We start from the raw sequence: 17296 nt of genomic DNA, 5'->3' as shown, positions 1-17296 counted from the left end.
CTCAGCCAAATGTTTGTGGGATCAGGAAAGTGGTGATTATTACATAACAACCTGTCACAGTGGGAAGACCACTGTACCCTTAGCCAACACACATCAATATCATTATGTAAATAATACATAATAGAGTGTGTCCCAGATTTTTAAAAAATCTCTTAAGTGATAAACATCCTGTTTCACAGCATTACTTAGATAATATTTCCCAGTACAACAGTGCATTTCCCATGGGAGTCAACTAAAAAACTACTTTGGGACATGGAAGCACAGGGGTCGTTTCGTAGAAAAAGAGCTAGGGGAACTCATTAGCATAACTCATTAGCATATGCCATGCCCCTTGACATCACCGGAAGTGCGTCATAAGGCCACACCCCCTGACATCGCCGGAAGTGTGTCATAAGGCCACACACCCCACCCCCAACGGTCCCGGCCGCCACCACCGGCATTGCAGCTCCACTGCTGAGCCCCATGAGGGGCCCGGCGGTGGACCTGCAAGGCCGGCGGGAGTGCAAGGAAGCTCGGGGCTGCGTCATGTGCCCCGCCCCCCGTACCTCACCCGGGGGATCTGCGATCCCCCGCGATCCCCCCCGAAATGACCTCTGTGGAAGCATATTGTATTTAAGCCTGGAATGATGTATCACAACGTAACAAATCTGTATCCTAATGTACAGGTTGTGCAAGAAATGGGAAATTATAAATTTTAGACACACCAAAAGCAAAAGAGTTATGACTGCATGTTTTTTTAAAAATCTAAACCAAGAATTGCAAATCTTGCTTAACTAATAAACACGTCCATTTGCAGAAAGAAAGATGAGAAAGACACTGCATTCAGAGAAAATAGATACAGTGAAAGAAAGCTCAAGTATTGTAATGCATGTTTTCCCCATGAAACTAGTGGTGGCAGAAGGACTAATAACACTCTACAAATAAGAAAAACAGCAGTTGTTATTAGGCATACTGAGAACTTTGTGGTGAATCCATTCTTCTGGTGATGTCTCACAGCCATCTTACTTGAACAGCATGTCAAACAGCTTTGTGGCTGCATAATACCTGTGCGGATGATGAAGTATCATTTCCTTTTACTTTGTCTCTGGTTTTGCACTTGTCCAATAGATGTAACTGATTTCCCCCTGGGGTCGTGGATTGCCTGGTCTGGTTATAAAACACTGCTGAAAGATGGCAAACTATGACTCACATAGGGGTTTGCGAAAACATGCACATAGATAGATTGGTAGCCATTACCTGGTTAAAAAGATTCAGACAAACACTAAAAGGTAGAACTTTCTGGAGGGGGAAAAACAGGGTTTATATAGGAGGGAGGAAGTGGACAGGTGGTCAGGAGAGCTGCCACGAGGGTTGCCAGGTCCCTCCTGGAAACCAGCAGGGGATGGACGGACTTACCTGGAGAAAGCCCCAGGCCTTTTCACCATCATCGCACAGGATGTGACATCATCACACCAATGATGTCCAGGTGACACTCTGGTATTTGGGCAAAAACTCTGTGGTAAAACCAGCTTCAATCACAGAGTTTTGCCCAAATACCAGAGCACTGCCTGGATGTTGCTGGTGTGATGATGTTGCTTACCATGTGATGCTGGCAATGAGGTCTGGGCCTTTCTCTTTCTCCAGGTAAGTCCCCCTGTTGGCCAGCTGATCAGTGGATGGGGGGCTGGGCCTGCCGGTGGGGGATCCCCACCTCAATTTGGGGGTCTGGCAAACCCAACTGCCACCACTGCTGTAGGGAGGAAGAAGTGGGCAGGTGGTGGAGAGAGCTGCTGCTGCTGCTCTGGGAGGGGGGAGAAGCAGGCAGGCCAGGTAAGCCACTGCTGTGGGGGGGGGAGCAGCAGGGGGGTCGCTGGGAGACTGATAGGGGCCAGAAAGAGAGAGGGACATGGGGCCATAGCCATAACATTCTCAGTGGGGGGCACATGGGGAATTGGGGGCATGTGGGGCACATGGGAAACAGACGTAGGCACATGGGGGGTTATGTGGGGGGAGGCGAAAGGGAAGAGGCAGAGAAACAAAGAAAGATAGAGCTCTCTCTGATGTCATCCTTTCCTGCGTACTGCAGCCAAAGCCTGATGAGCCCCGGTGCTCTCAGCCCCAGAAGGCCAGGCATGGCTGCTGGGGCATGTGGCAAGGAGGAGGATCTCACTGCTGGTGCAGGCGCAATGAGGCACCAGGCCTGGCCATTCTCCTTGGCTCTAGTCGCGTATGCCCCAGCAGCCATGCCTGGCTGAGGACTCCTGGCCCAACCTGGCTCTGCAACCTTCAGGGAGAGGGAGAAGGAGAGACCAGCAAGGCTGTCCCTCAGCCACAACAGGAAGCAGCTTCCTGCTTCCAGCTGTGTCCAAGTAGGGGGGAGAGAGACCCGTGAGGCCACCACTCTCCCTCCCCTCCTGCTTAGCTGTAGCAGGAAGCAGCAGGAAGAGCCAGCGGGGCCGTGGCGGGCAGGGGTAAGAAGTGCGGTGCACTGGGGTTGGTGGGGTCTGGCATCTTCCTGGGGTGGCAGGGGTCATCCATGGGGGGCATCACCCCCAAATGCCCCCCTAGCTATGGGTCTGGTGGGAGGGGGGCAAAAAGAGAGAGAAAGAGCAATGGTGTGGGGGACAGAAAGAGAGTGTGTGATGAGGTGGGGAGATAGAAAGTGATGGGGTGGGGGGCAGAAAGAGGAAAAGTTACACCGCCCGCCAGTGACCAGGGAAGATCTGGCAACTCTAAAGTGACAGGCGGGGGGGGGGGGGGAAAGAAAAAGGATGGCAGGAGGGAGAAAAAATGAGAGGTTGACAGAAGTAGGGGAAAAGCGGAGGAAGCTAAGGTGCAGGGGATGGAATAGCCACTCCTACAAGTTTCTTGAGGGTCCCACTTGGGTGGCATCACAATATAATACATAATTCCGATACACAGACTGGAATAAGAAATAAGCCCACACTGCCACACTGTTACTATTTGTGACTTCCCACTGGGCCCTTAGCAAACACTTTAATATAATAAATAATTTGGAAATGTCCTGATGTAAAAACAAACTGCCTCAGCAAGAAGGCTGGAAAGTTGAGGCTGCTCTCTGAGATACATTTTAGTGAAGGTCTCCTCCAATAGATGCCTCTTCATATGAAAACCTGAGGTAGTATATTCTCATGAGATGACTGTACTGTCTTAGAAAAAAATTGAATTGTCTCTCAGTTCTAAATATTATAACTTTGGTAAACTTATAGGAGGAAGAAATGTGGGAGCTCTTCACAAGCATCTCTTTGTCTTGAGAGAGAATCTCCTTCCCAACTTTTTTAATTTCAGAAATTGTTCCAGTTCTGTTTTCCTTTTTATTATCTAGCTCACATTTTTATAGTGAGTAGAGCTGACAATGTGGACAATTTTTGTCTCAAAAGAAATTATCTGTTATAAACATAAACACAACCCCTGGATGAATTCAGGCATGCCAGAAGAACTTGTCTTCTGTTTAATACTCTTCCAAAACCATCTGGTACCTTCTATTCGTGGCCAAGACATACAGTAATTTTATTTCTTTTTGAAGAAGATTTCGCTTCTAATCTTAGACTCTGGTCTCTCTTGGGTACTAGTTCTGACAGGATATTTCAAATGGTACAGCAGAGTCTATCTAAAATTGGTGGGTGGCTGTCCTAGTGGTCAGGACCCTCTTTCCAAGAAAGCCCCGGTAAACAGCTGTGGTGTGACCACTAACCTAATTCTACTCATTTTACTAGCAAGAAATTAACTCTGTCTTTGGGTGGGATGCTGTATTGTTCCATTTGCTTTCCACACACCCTGAAAAGCATTACTTTAAGAGTGAGCACTCCTACATCATCAGCATTCCAGAAGAAACCACAGGAGTAAACTCAATATATCAAAATGGCTACCTTCCCTAAGACCAGTTTACTTGGCTGTGAAGGGAATGACTGTGCTGAGGCAGGAGAATAAAAGTCTTCAGGAAGGCAAAAACAACAGGTTTAAAACCTGAACCTATCCAGAACACAGTGTCTTTTTTCTATTCACCCCATCATACACACACTTAAGCTGCTATAGTGACAACATAAAATGATCTGTATTTAGGGTTACCAACCTCCAGGCGGGGCCTGGTGATGTCCTAGACTTGCAACTGATCTCCAGACTAAAGAGATCAATTCCATTGGAGAAAATAACTGCTCTGAAGGGGGGACTCTGTAGTATTAGACTCCCCAAAGGCCCCTTCCTACCCCAAACTCCGCTGTCTCCAAATTCCTCCTCCAAACCTCCAGAAATTTTCCAAACCAGAGCTGGCATCCCGAGCTATATTTTGGTGCTGCCCCTAGCAGAGTTTAGTAAACTGTAGTCAATAGCTTTGCATCTATGTAATCAGTGGCATTCAACATCACATGAGGTAGTGAGCTAGGTGAAGCTGTTGGCACATGCTCAGAACTTGTTGGAGTGCTGGCAAAGTCTTATGCCCCAAGGTCATGGGAAGGTCTTGCAGTAATTAAAACTGAGATGCATTTTGAATGTTTTTTGAGAGTATGAAGTTGGACACATTCTTCGTTCATCACTACAATATACAGATAACGGCTATAGGCATTATTTATTTTATATTTATTTTTATGTATACATTCCATTTATATACCGCTCTAACCTTATGACAGGTCTCTGAGCGGTTTACATATAGTTCCAAATTCCAGTTCATCTGACTAGGGCCACATTGTCAATGGGGTAATGTCCGCCTACCAGCACCCTGGCTTCTGGCTTCCTCCTGCGGCTCCGGATGTCGGCATTCTTCTGGTGCCCTTTCTGGAGCAGGTCTTCTGGGAAGCTTCCTCCAGCAGGCCTCGTTCTGGTGCGCGGCCCCGTGTCGGTTGCAGCCTTGGCTAATGTCCTTAACGGCTCCTGCCGCGCCACGCCGCACATCCCCGCGCTCTCCAAGCTTCCGCCTCTCCGGGCTCCGCATCCGACGTCGCTCTCCAAGCCTCCGCCTCTGCCGTTGCTCCGCTTGGAACACCAGGAACTGCTCCGCCGCCATTGCCGTTGCTGATGCCTCGACCTCCCAAGGAGGAGGGTGCCCCCCGCCACCTAGGGGCAGGTACCCAGTTTATCTACTTGCCATTTTTAATGCTTTCGAACCGCTGGGTGGGCGGGAGCTGGGACTAGGGCCAGGAGCTCACCCCGGCCACGGTGGGACTTGAACAGCCATAATGGCTGTTCATTGATGTTACTTGCAGGCATTCTTACTGCCTGCGCCACTACTCCCTTTCTCCTTGGACCTCCCTTTGGTCAGTTATGCCTTTTCCCACTCATCCCAAGCAACAGCGCAAGTCATACATACAGAAATATTTGAGATCCAGTTTGGTGTCCTTTCCCTCCCTACAGCAGGACCAGGTTGTAAGTGGGTGTTGTGTTTTAATTAGGGATGCCAGCCTTTGGGTGAGACCTGGAGATCCCCTGGAATTACAGTTCATCTCCAGATTACAGAGATCAGTTCCCCCAGAGAAAATGGATGTTTTGAAGGGTAGACTCTATGGGCATTGTGACCCACTGAGGTCCCTGTCCTCCTCAGGCTCCATCCTCAAATCTCCAGGAGTTTCCTTGCCTAGATTTGGCAACCCTACCCCCCCCCCCATTCCCTGCCAGTGGCCGGGGGGGACCTGGCAATCGTAAACTATATTTTACTTCATTGTTGATAAGTGGAGGATCCACAAGGACTTGCTGGGGGCATCTCATCTTCCCTTTCCCCCCTCCCTCAGTTCTTTCTCTTCCCCTTCCCTGTCTGCCCCCAAAGCCTCTTTTCCTGCTTTCCTGCCTCCTTCCCACCCACCAGCCAATTTACCTGGGCTGGGTTGGGCTGAGTTATGTGGTGGTTGCCCAGCAAGGCAGAGTTGTGTGTGTAATCTCCAGTCATTGCCTCTGGGCCTGTCATTGGTGAGTCCTGTTGCATTAGCGGACATGATGGGGGGGGGGCTTTTCCAGGGCTGTTCTGCTCTCCCAGTCCACTGCTGATTCCCCTCCCACCCAAAGCTTTGCTTTACTGAAACCAAGGTTCGGAAGGCTTGGCAATATTGTTGTGATTGCCCAGCAACCCACCACAACCCACAACAACCACTGAGAGTTCTACAGTATTTCCTTTTCTTACAGTACAGATGTTCTTTGTATTATCTGGGGGCATTTTAACCTTCCTTTTTCAAAAAGCTTGCCGATTTTTCTTAGCCCAGGCTAGCCCCAGTCTTTTCAGATGTCAAAAGCTAAGCAGGATCACCCCTGGTCAGTATTTGGATGGGAGACCTCCTAGCAATGCCAGGGTCGTGACGCAGAGGCAGGCAATGGCAAACCACCTCTGAATGTCTCTTGCTTTGAAAACCTATGGGGTCGCCATAAGTCAGCTGTGACTTGAGAGCATTTTCCACTCCCACAGCTTTTTCTCCAACTTTGAGACTTCCTTCAGGGTTGCAGAGTCTGTCCCTAGCTCCATTTTGTGGCCAGTTTGGTGTAGTGGTTAGGAGTGCAGACTGTAATCTGGGAGAACTGGGTTTGATTCCCCACTCCTCCACCCGCAGCTGCTGGATGACCTTGGGAAAGCCATAGTTCTGTCAGAGCTGTTCTCTTAAGGGCAGATCTCGAAAGAGCTCTCTCAGCCCCACCTACCTCACAGGGTGTCTGTTGTGGGGAGGGGAAGGGAAAGGGATTGTAAGCCACTCTGAGACTCCTTCAGGTAGTAAAGGGCAGGGTATAAATCCAATTTCATCTTCTTCTTCTGCATTATGGGAAGGTTTTGGCGGAAAACTTATATTGATATTTAGAATAGGGTTGCCAGTCCCCAGTTGGGGGCAGGGGATCCCCTGGTTTGGAGCCCTGTTGAACCTGGCAACCCTACTTTAGAAGTTTGTTCCATTAGGGTGACCAAAGTCTATTGCTGGGGAACTAAACCCATACTAAGAGGGGGAAAGTGGGGAGGGGGGAAAGAAAGACAGAGGAGAACTCAGAGCAGGGACTGTAAGAAAGACTAAAGAATAAAAACCTTGTGTTGAGAATGCTGCCTTTCGTTGTCTCCTTACCTGCATCAAGCTACAAAAGGGGATAAACTGGGCAAGCCAAACAGGCATCACAGAAGAAATAAGTACCCACTTTGTGAGTATTTTTGTCAAGATTTTTCTGAGTGTGCAGGGCAACAAGGTTGCACAGCTTTACTTTGGAATGGTACCTTTCCCTGCTGCACATCAACCACAGTCCTCCGGCAGCAGTGAAAGAACATCCTAACATATTTGCAATTCAATTCAGAATAAGAACACTTGAGAGAAAGGGGGCATTTTCCCCAAGTGTCTGAGAATCGTATTTGCAATCTGCAGTAAAGTTATGATTTGAGCAGGAAGAGTGTTTGCTCACCACCAATTTGGATGCTGTGACCAACAGGCCCAGCCTTGTGATCAAGGCCACTTTTAAGACATCCAGTAGACCAAATCTGGCTTTGGTGTCTTGGTCTGACTTAAGTCTAAATTGAAATTTGCCAGGGGCCATATCCTCTTAGACCAAAGGGGAATGCTTTTTATGAAAGCTTTTTGAAGCAGTGATAAGTAGTGTTGCCAGTTCCGGGTTGGGAAATACCTGGAGATTTTGAGGGTGCAGCCTGGGGAGGGTGGGGTTTGGGGAGACGGCGAACTTCAGTTGACTATAATGCCACAGAGTCCCCCTTCCAAAGGAGCCATTTTCTCCAGGTGAACTGATCTCTGTCACCTGGAGATCAGTCGTCATCCCAGGAGATCTCCAGCTACCACCTAGAGGCTACAGTCCAGTGAGATCCACGGAAACAAGATACAATAAAAAATCCAAAACCGTGAAGTTATAACTATGACAAACTTCAATATGTCTCCATAATAATATTAACAAACCATTCTCAAATCACAATAATATCAATAGTCCATTATAAAATACTCATCTGATAAATGAAAGTGCTGGTAAATGTCCTTCAACAAATTAAACTGCTTGTCATGTCCTTTGTTTTTCCAGTTTGGTGTAGTCGTTAAGTGCATGGACTCTAATTTGGGAGAACCGGGTTTGATTCCCTACTCCTCCACTTGCACCTGCTGATGTGACCTTGGGTCAGTCACAAGCTCTGGCACAGCTGTTCTTGAAAAAGAGCAGTTTCTGTCAGAGCTCTCTCAGCCCCACCCACCTCACAGGGTGTCTGTTGTGGGGGGGGAAGGGAAAGGAGTTTATAAGCCGCTCTGAGACTCCTTTGGGTAGTGAAGGGCAGGGTATAAATCTAATCTCTTCTCTTCTTCTTCTTATGTCCTTTGTTCTTCCAATTACTGTGGATAGTATATGGACATTCCTGCACAGCCCCTGATGGACCTGTCTACCTTTATTTCTGTTTCTTTCCAGCTTTCTCAAAGAGGCAACAGAACAAAATGATTTGTTATTAGGTGTCATCAGGGCTATTTTTGGGCAGGAACGGAGTTCCGGCTGGCTCCTGAGTTGGCCACACCCAGCAGGAACTTATTAGCATAATTTTGTTGTTGTTCAGTTGCACAGTCGAGTCCGAGGCATAATAGGCCACACCTAACAGCAGAAACTCATTAGGATTGGCTACATTAGGGGTGTGTGGCCTAACATGCAAGATGTTCCTGCTACAAAAAAAGCCCTGGGTTTTGACAACAAAGTAAACAGAATAAGAAGCAAAAGGTGGGTGTGGTTGGGTGGCCACACTTCTGGTAACATGGGGTGTTGCCTAATATGCTAATGAGCTGTGCTGTCAGGGGTGTGGCTTAATATGCTAATGAGTTTCTGTGCTTGGGTGTGGTCTATTATGCTAATGAATTCCTGTTGGGCTTTTTCTAAAAAAAACGCCATGGGTGTCATAAGGACACCATGGTACTCACGATGTGAACACATACTGAATTCCTATTCCTATAAGAAGACCTAATTTTGGCACTGGGGTGGGGGATTGAAGCTGCAGCTTGTTAGGGAATGAATTGGCGCTGAAAGTTAAGGTGAAAGGGGGATTGTTCTCAGGAAAATATGTCACATTCAAAATCTTACAGGATGTGTGACCTGCACAGCCCTAGTTTTAAACACACAACCTGGCCCAGTGTTAGACCCACTGCTTTGACCTCTTCCGAGTAAAGCTGTTCTCAAAGTTGAACCAGGAAGGAAGTTGCTACAGTGGCATGATCCAGGCTGTGTCATATTTGGTTAAAAGTAAAGATCCCTGCAGATCCTGCACTAGAGAATAAATCTGGAGAACTTTGTGATTCTAGATTGTCAGAGCCAAGTTGGCAGGTTGGAGCCAAGTTGGAGCAGGCCTAAGCTTTGAAGTCAGAGCTGTGAAACCAGGAAAGTCGAGATGATTCACAAAGGGTTGGGTAGTTCCAAATTCTGTAGCCAATGGGGCAATTGGAGGGCAGGGAAAGTGGTGGTTTTGGGAGAGAGCAAGGCTGGTACAGACAGGGCAGGACAGATGCAAAGCTACAGTGAGGTCCAAGGAGAAATCAAGGATACTTGTCAGCACCATAGTACTCTGTATTGTTGCATTTCCAACTGGACTTCAGGGGGTTGAATCGGAAGATCAGTGATTTCCTCACAGTTAACAGAAACTTCTATTTCCCTGTAACCAGCCCTGGGGAGACCACTAAGAACTACTCCCTGTGTATACTTGTTGTCTGGAATCAAGAGAACATTCAGGGCCTCTGGGCAGCAAATTTGAATTTCAGTGCTGTCAGCTGACGCACATACTAATTAGCTTCTTTTAAGACTTCTGCACATGCCTGCTTGCGATAGCTACTGGAGACTGGAGCCATAATCCTAAAACTAACAGCTAAACTACAGTTTATGCTTATCACATTACAAATTGGTGGTAAATAGTCCATCTCTTCAAAGCCAATCAATTGGGACTACAAACATTCACACACATGGGGAAAATACCATATTCTTTGCTTCTATGGTGACCATCTTTGAGAACATGAAACAAATACCCCTCAAATGACTATGGTAAGGGAATGTATGAGGCAACAACTCATCCCTCAGTCTGAAGCCTGACAGCTCAAAAACTACAGCACAAGGGGACCAAGTTTCACTGCCCGTATTTTATGCCTGTTTCTTATGCCTGCGTCTTAACACAGTGCTTTCAATCGAACAATGCATCGAGTTGGAAATCTGGCACTCTTGGTTCTCTGTCATGGATAGATTGTATGGCTCTGAACAAAGCATCGGATTGCTGCAGGTTTTCCAGCTGAAAAAGAATGGGGGAGTAACACTTTCCTCATGGCTTTCTTGATTGATTAGTTTATGGAAACACGCATTATGAAATATTTAATGTAAGAATACATAGCCATAAGGCTAAAAGCTCTCTGGGCCTGTATATACGTTCCACATTTCACAAGTCGTTTTCTGGCTGGAAGCAAGAAGCATCTGTTGTTTTTGCACTTAATTGGGTGTTATTTATAATTTTATTGGCAAAGACACCTGGGCTGCACTCCCAAGTTCACTTGTTCCTGCAGATACACCACCCCATGACAGTACAAGCCTGCGTTCACTTACTTATGAGGCAGCCACACTGATTTCAAAGGATCTTGGTTATTAATATTGCAAGTGCACATCCTAAGGGAAGAAAAAGAAATGTATTAGACTATTACAAGTGGGTGATCTGAGAGGAACTGGGGCAGAGGGAATCCTCCTTAATTATTCTGAGGAGTTGATGACATTTACTAGTGAAGGGAACTGAAGTTGTGGATATGTGATTGTCTATGTATTTATTTATGAACCTGGGAGGGTGACATGGCTGGTTGGTTGCAGTGCCCCGTTACCAAAATTACTTCAATGATCTTCACAATGACAACATAGGATAGGTCCATCTAATTATCTTCAGTATAATTATTAGTAGGGAGGGGGGAATGAGACAATAGTGACTAATTCTAATGCTGCTTTAAGACTGCTTTGTGGCTGAATGGTGAGTTGTGAAGCTGACTCAGAGCACAGACTCTTGTCTGTTGCTAACACCTTTATTCTATATAGATTACAGGCACACCTGAACTTTTGACACTAGTCAGCTTAAAAAGCATGCCCAACTCTGCAGAGAAGTGAGCCTGTCAGGGTGCCGCAGAACTCCATGCACATTTCCCTGAATCAACCCCCTGAACTTGAAAGGATTTACTTTTCAGTAAATACATGAAGAAGAAGAAGAGATTGGATTTATACCCCGCCCTTCACTACCCAAAGGTGTCTCAGAGCGGCTTACAAACTCCTTTCCCTTCCCCTCCCCACAACAGACACCCTGTGAGGTAGGTGGGGGTGAGAGAACTCTTGACAGAAACTGCTCTTTTTGAAGGACAGCTCTTATCAGAACTACGGCTTGCCCAAGGTCGTCCAGCCAGGTGCAAGTGAGGAGTGGGGAATCAAACCCGGTTCTTCCAGATTAGAGCCCGTGCACTTAACCACTACACCAAACTAAAGGATCAAGAGGGATACTGTGTGGGAATACCAGCTCCCTACAGCTGTCCCTACAGCGAGAGCCAGAATGGCCTCTTGCGTGTGATGTCGCAGCAACGCCACTCGGACATCACCCGCGAGAGGAGGAATTTGCCCGTACGACTCAAAGGCCACCACCACAGGGCTCAGGGAGGCAAGGGAACATTTCCCCCCACCCCTCCCCCCGTGCGGGCGTCGCAACTGCCGCCAAGAACAGTGATGGCGGCCATAACTTTTTAAAGAGACCCTCCTGAAAGATGGGGGGAACAAAAAATGGCATCTCGCCGCTCGGACATCACACGCGAGAGGTGGAATTTGCCCCTACGAGTCAAAGGCCACCACCCTGGGGCTCAGGGAAGCAAGGGAATGTTTCGCCCCGCCCCCCTGCCCGGACGTCGCAGCTGCCGCCGAGAACAGCGGCAGCAGCCATAAATATTTAAAGAGCCCCTCCCAAGAGCTGGGGGGGCAGAATGGCCTCTCGCGTGTGATGTCTGCGGCCGCTCGGACATCACACATGACAGGTGCAATTTGCCCCTACGAGTCCAAGGCCACCACCCCGGGGCTCAGGGAGGCAAGGGAATGTTTCGCCCCGCCCCCCTGCCCGGACGTCGCAGCTGCCGCCGAGAACAGCGGCAGCGGCCATAACTTTTTAAAGAGCCCCTCCCAAGGGCTGGGGGACCCAGAATGGCCTCTCGTGTGTGATGTCCGGACATCACATGCGAGAGGTGGAATTTGCCCCTATGACTCCAAGGCCACCACCCTGGGGTTCAGGGAGGCAAGGGAACGTTTCACCCCGCCCCTCCCCCCTGCGGGCGTTGCATCTGCCACCGAGAACAGTGACAGCAGCCATAACTTTTTAAAGAGCCCCTCCCAAGAGCTGGGGGAGCCAGAATGGCCTCTCGCGTGTGATGTCCACAGCTGCTCGGACATCACACGCGAGAGGTGGAATTTACCTCTATGAGTCCAAGGCCACCACCCCGGGGATCAGGGAGGCAAGGGAACATTTCACACCGGGGCCCCCAGGCAGGTGTCGCAGCTTCCGCGGAGAACAGTGACAGCGGCCATAACTTTTGAAAGAGCCCCTCCCGAGAGCTGGGGGAACCAGAATGGCCTCTCACGTGTGATGCAGGGTATGATGCCATAGAGTCCGCTCAGACATCACACCCAAGAGGTGGAATTTGCCCCTACGAGTCCAAGGCCACCAACCCGGGGCTCAGTGAGGCAAGGGAACATTTTGCCCCTCCCCTCCCCCCGTGTGGGTGTCGCAGCTGCCACCGAGAACAGCGACGGTGACCATAACATTTTAAAGAGCCCTTCCTGAGAGCTGGGGGAGCCAGAATGACCTCTCGCTTGTGATGTCACAAGCCAGAGGTCGAATTTGCCCCTACGAGTCCAAGGCCACCACCCCGAGGCTGTTTCCCATTGCCCCCCCCCCTGGCGTCGCTGCTGCCACGGCAGCGGCCATAACTTTTTAAGGAGCCCCTAAGGAGAGCTGGGGGAGCCAGAATGACCTCTTGCGCTAGAGGTGGTATTTGCCCCCACGAGTTGCTTTTTCAGCCTCCAGGTGAGAGCTGGAGATCTCCCTTAATTGCTGTTTCCCTGGAGGAAATGGCTGCTTTGGAGAGTGGACTACATGCCATATCCTGCTGAGGTCCCTCTCTTCCCCAAACACAGTCTTCCTCGGGTCCACCCACAAGGCTCCAGAAATTTCTCAACCAGGAGTTAGCACCTCTAGACACAAGATGGGTCTGGGATCCTTTGTCACATGATCCCAGGACATGGAGAGCTTGAGGAAGGGGGCAATGAGCCTGTTTCTGCTAAGGAAAGCGGTGCAGGAATTGAAAGCAGAAGCCGCCCCCCCCCCCAGTGCTCTGAGCTGCAAGGAACAATGGAGCAGTTTTTAAAGTGAGTTTCCCTGATATACCTGTGACCTGACTCATGTCACATGTCACATATCCTTTAACACTCAGGGGGATTTGGGATGCAGCAGAAGAGAAAACCAACCAAGACAGTTGCATTCTACTAACAGAAATCCCTTCCATCTATAGAAATTTCTGGTCAATCCAAGCCTATGTGTTTCTTCTCCCAATTTATAAGGGTGGACTGCAATTAATAATTTTTATCACATTAAAAAAATAATGAATGCAGTCTCCAAACACCAACGTAGTGTCTCCCTCATGGCCCATTGCAAGGAGCTGTTCTCTCAGATAACATAAGTATTCCTACTTTTTGTCTAGAAAAAATTGGGAGAGTCTGTGAACTCACTTTGTTAAAATTAGCTGCCTGCACTCTGTTCCTCCATTCCTGCACATATACGGCATCCAGTCCTGGAGTACTGGCAATGTGGGGGCCATGAGATATGAGGATAACAGAGAAATGAAAGCCAGAGGCAGCAGCAGGGCTCGCTACTGGGTAAAGAGTTAGACCATAAATTTAAAACCCTTCAACCAGTGGATGATCAAAAGCTTTCACTTGGCAGGCAGACTTTTGAAAATGACATGTATGCCAAGAACCTGCAGGTTTTTGGCTTCCTGGCCAGGGATGAAAATCTTGGATGCTGTAGGATTTATAACAAATGCTCTGGCACAATTACTGAAAATATATTTACAAGTGATAGCCCTCTCCTGTTTGAGAAGCCTCACTGAAATCAGTGTTGAAGAAGAAGAAGAGAAGAAGAGATTAGATTTATACCCTGCCCTTCACTACCCGAAGGAGTCTCAGAGCGGTTTACGATCCCTTTCCCTTCCCCTCCCCTCCCCACAATAGACACCCTGTGAGGTAGGTGGGGCTCAGAGAGCTCTCTCGAGAACTGCCCTTGAGAGAACAGCTCTGAGAGAACTCATGACTGAACCAAGGTCACACCAGCAGCTGCATGTGGAGGAATGGGGAATCAAACCCGGTTCTCCCAGATTAGAATCCACGCTCCTAACCACTACACCAAATTGACTGAGTGTGTTCTAGATGCAGTAAATTCTTGTGAGACAAGGCTGAGGCCCAGCAGACCAGGGCAGCAGCTCATTGCAATGAGATCACTGCTAAAGAACATCCAAGATTCCTCAGCATTGCACTGGCAGAGACTAGCTCTAACGTTAGGTTCATGTGGCAGATTTGGAGGGACACATGAACGGCAGCAGACTGTCAATCATTTATTAGCTATATTTTTAGCACTATGAAAATCCATCTGGGGGTGTTTATTTTCTTTGCCCAGGCACCATAAATATGTACTTAATTGCTGTCAAACTGCAACCGACTGATGGTGACCCCAGGAAGGGGCTTTCAAGGCAAGTGAGAAGCAGAGGGGGTTTGCCATAGCTTGCCTCTGCAGACTCCTCCTTGGTGGTCGTCCATCTAAGTACTGACCCCACTTAGTTTCCAAAATCTGATTAACTGGGCTATTCCATGTTGCCTTCCCTCTTGCCCAGGCACTATAATATTTATTTATTCATTTCACACAATTATGCTTTGCCTTTCTGCCCTAATATTAGGGCCACCAAGGCTCTGTGCACAGGGTCCCATTATAGCAGATCCACAGGAATTCCTCAACAGACAAGCCGATGCAAAACATGTTTCTTGTACATAGAAAGTTTGAAAACAGACACCTGTAGTATATGCCAGCACTCACACCCCAGAATAGTTCCACTGAAGGCCTTTGGATGATATTGCAGTAAGTGTAGACCTTCATTCCATTAGATTACACAGAGTCCCAAAGTTAACAGAAGATACAATCACGTGGGAAGCATTTTCTGTCCAGGTTCTGACAAGCACCTAAGCAGCTTCTTGAAGGTAGGTCCACACAACCTTAAGCAACACGGTTTCCTGCAAGATTAACACTTTTAATATTCCCTGGCTCTGGTCCAGTTAGTTGTGACTAATTTGTTTTATTGTGACTAATTTGTTTTATTGTGACTAATGTGCTTTATTGGTTCTCAGTCCTCTGGACGTATGTCCCAGTGATTACCTGCTTGAGATTTCCTTCTCTTCCTTCCAGATTGTCATGGGACAGATGCCCCCTACATCCAACATATAGTTGGGCTGCATACATATATTCATACACACTGCCAAAGCTGTAGCTAAAATCTCTCTTGCTTAAGGTATACTTTTACTTCTGGTATTTATTTATCTGAAACTCGTCTAAACTTTCTAAACTGTACCCAAGGAAGTGTACAAGAAGTTAAAACAAGAAGAATATTGTCTGTCTGTCTGTCTGTCTGTCTGTCTGTCTGTCTGTCTGTCCTCAACTACCCTCCTGAATATTCCACATTTGTAAAACTTACTGCTAATTCTGTGGGTGCATTCCTGATGGCCTCAGGGAGGCCATTCTATAAATCCAGGGCCACCGTATAAAGGCCGAAGTTCAAGAAGGCCATAGCAAGTCTCACTTGTCCAGAGCTCTTTTCTATTTTTACACTCATGCATACCAGGAACCTACCAACCATGCATAGAACCTTCTTCCACTCAGGAATCCTAGCAGCACAGCATAAGTACCTTAATCACTACAACACTATGTAGCCTGCAAGAAGAAGAAATCCCTGGCTTCTGCGATTTCTGCTGCATTAAGGTACCACCAGTGCACATGGCTGGACAGAGGTGCTGCAGTTACCAGCCACCATGGAACAAATGATACAAGAACCAGTGGGGGTTCTATCTAGCCAGGGTTGCCAACCTTCAGGTGACACCTGGAGATCTCCCGCTATCTGAGTTGATCTCCAAATTACCAAGATCAGTTCCCTTGTATAAATTGGCTGTCTTGGACAGTGAACTCTATGGCATTATATCCTGCTGAGGTCCCTCCCCTCCATTCCCCATACCTCACCCTCCTCAGCCTCCACCCCCAAAATCTCCAGGTATTTCCCAACCCAGATCTGGCAACCCTACAATATACTGGTGTATATCGGTGTTGTGCAGATGAGCCCAAATGTGCTTTCAACAGAGTCCAAGGGTACCACTTGGCTTCCCCTACACAACATTCTACAGGCTAGACCACCAGTGAAATCGGAGCCCTCCAAACACGTGCAGGCTCTTTCTAGAAAAAGGTTTGTCTGGCCTCACATAGTTCTAGTGCCATTTGTGGAGGAATCACATGGGTCAAGCGAAGGACAAGCCCAACTGTGGACTGTGCTGGTATGCCTGAATGTTTTCAATCATTGTAATCACAGCCTCAGAATCAGGTTGCTCACCTAATAATTAAACCCATCCCATCTAGAAAGAATGATGTAGACTTGGGACCCATCCACATCCAGTTTTTCTTCTCTGTGTGTGTATGCAAATGTTGCACAAATATTGTATCCTGAGCCTGTCCATAAGTAGAAACAGATCCTTCATGATAGAAAAGTTATTTGCTGAGTTTGTATTTAGGATTATGGCTTAGTTCTTTCAGATGTTGCATATCTGTTCACTAAGGCTGAGATTTTCCTGCCGTCTCTCAGGGCCTCCAATCTGCAAAGATTCACAAATGTTGAACTGTGAGAAGTTTTGTCTGTATATCGTCCAAACTGCCAATAAAAAGGCATTCAAACAATCAGATATAATACCACCCAGAAACTGGTCGCAACAGCAGGGGCTGATCTATAATACCATTCCACAGTTGATAGCTCTTTTGAGCGTCAGCATAAAAATATGTTGGTCAGGCTTGGAAATAAAAAGAAGCATTTATTGTTTGACCTCCTAGCATTAGCTTTGGACCTGGCTTTAAAGACGGAAGGAAGAAAAAAGCAAAGTGATTCAGATGGCCGTCATTATGATGGCAGGACGTATGTCTTCCTCTCAGCCACAATGAAGTCGGGTAAACGGGTTTGTCAGTGCAGTCTCGTCGCACTACATAATATTATACCAACACATTTTAATACTGAACATTCTTCTTTAGAAT

This window comes from Gekko japonicus, unplaced genomic scaffold (genome assembly GCF_001447785.1).
Source record: "Gekko japonicus isolate JY-2015 unplaced genomic scaffold, Gekko_japonicus_V1.1 scaffold307, whole genome shotgun sequence".
NCBI classification, from domain to species: Eukaryota; Metazoa; Chordata; class Lepidosauria; order Squamata; family Gekkonidae; genus Gekko; species Gekko japonicus.
The sequence above is the reverse complement of the archived record's forward strand: the minus strand, read 5'-3'. Positions refer to the sequence as shown.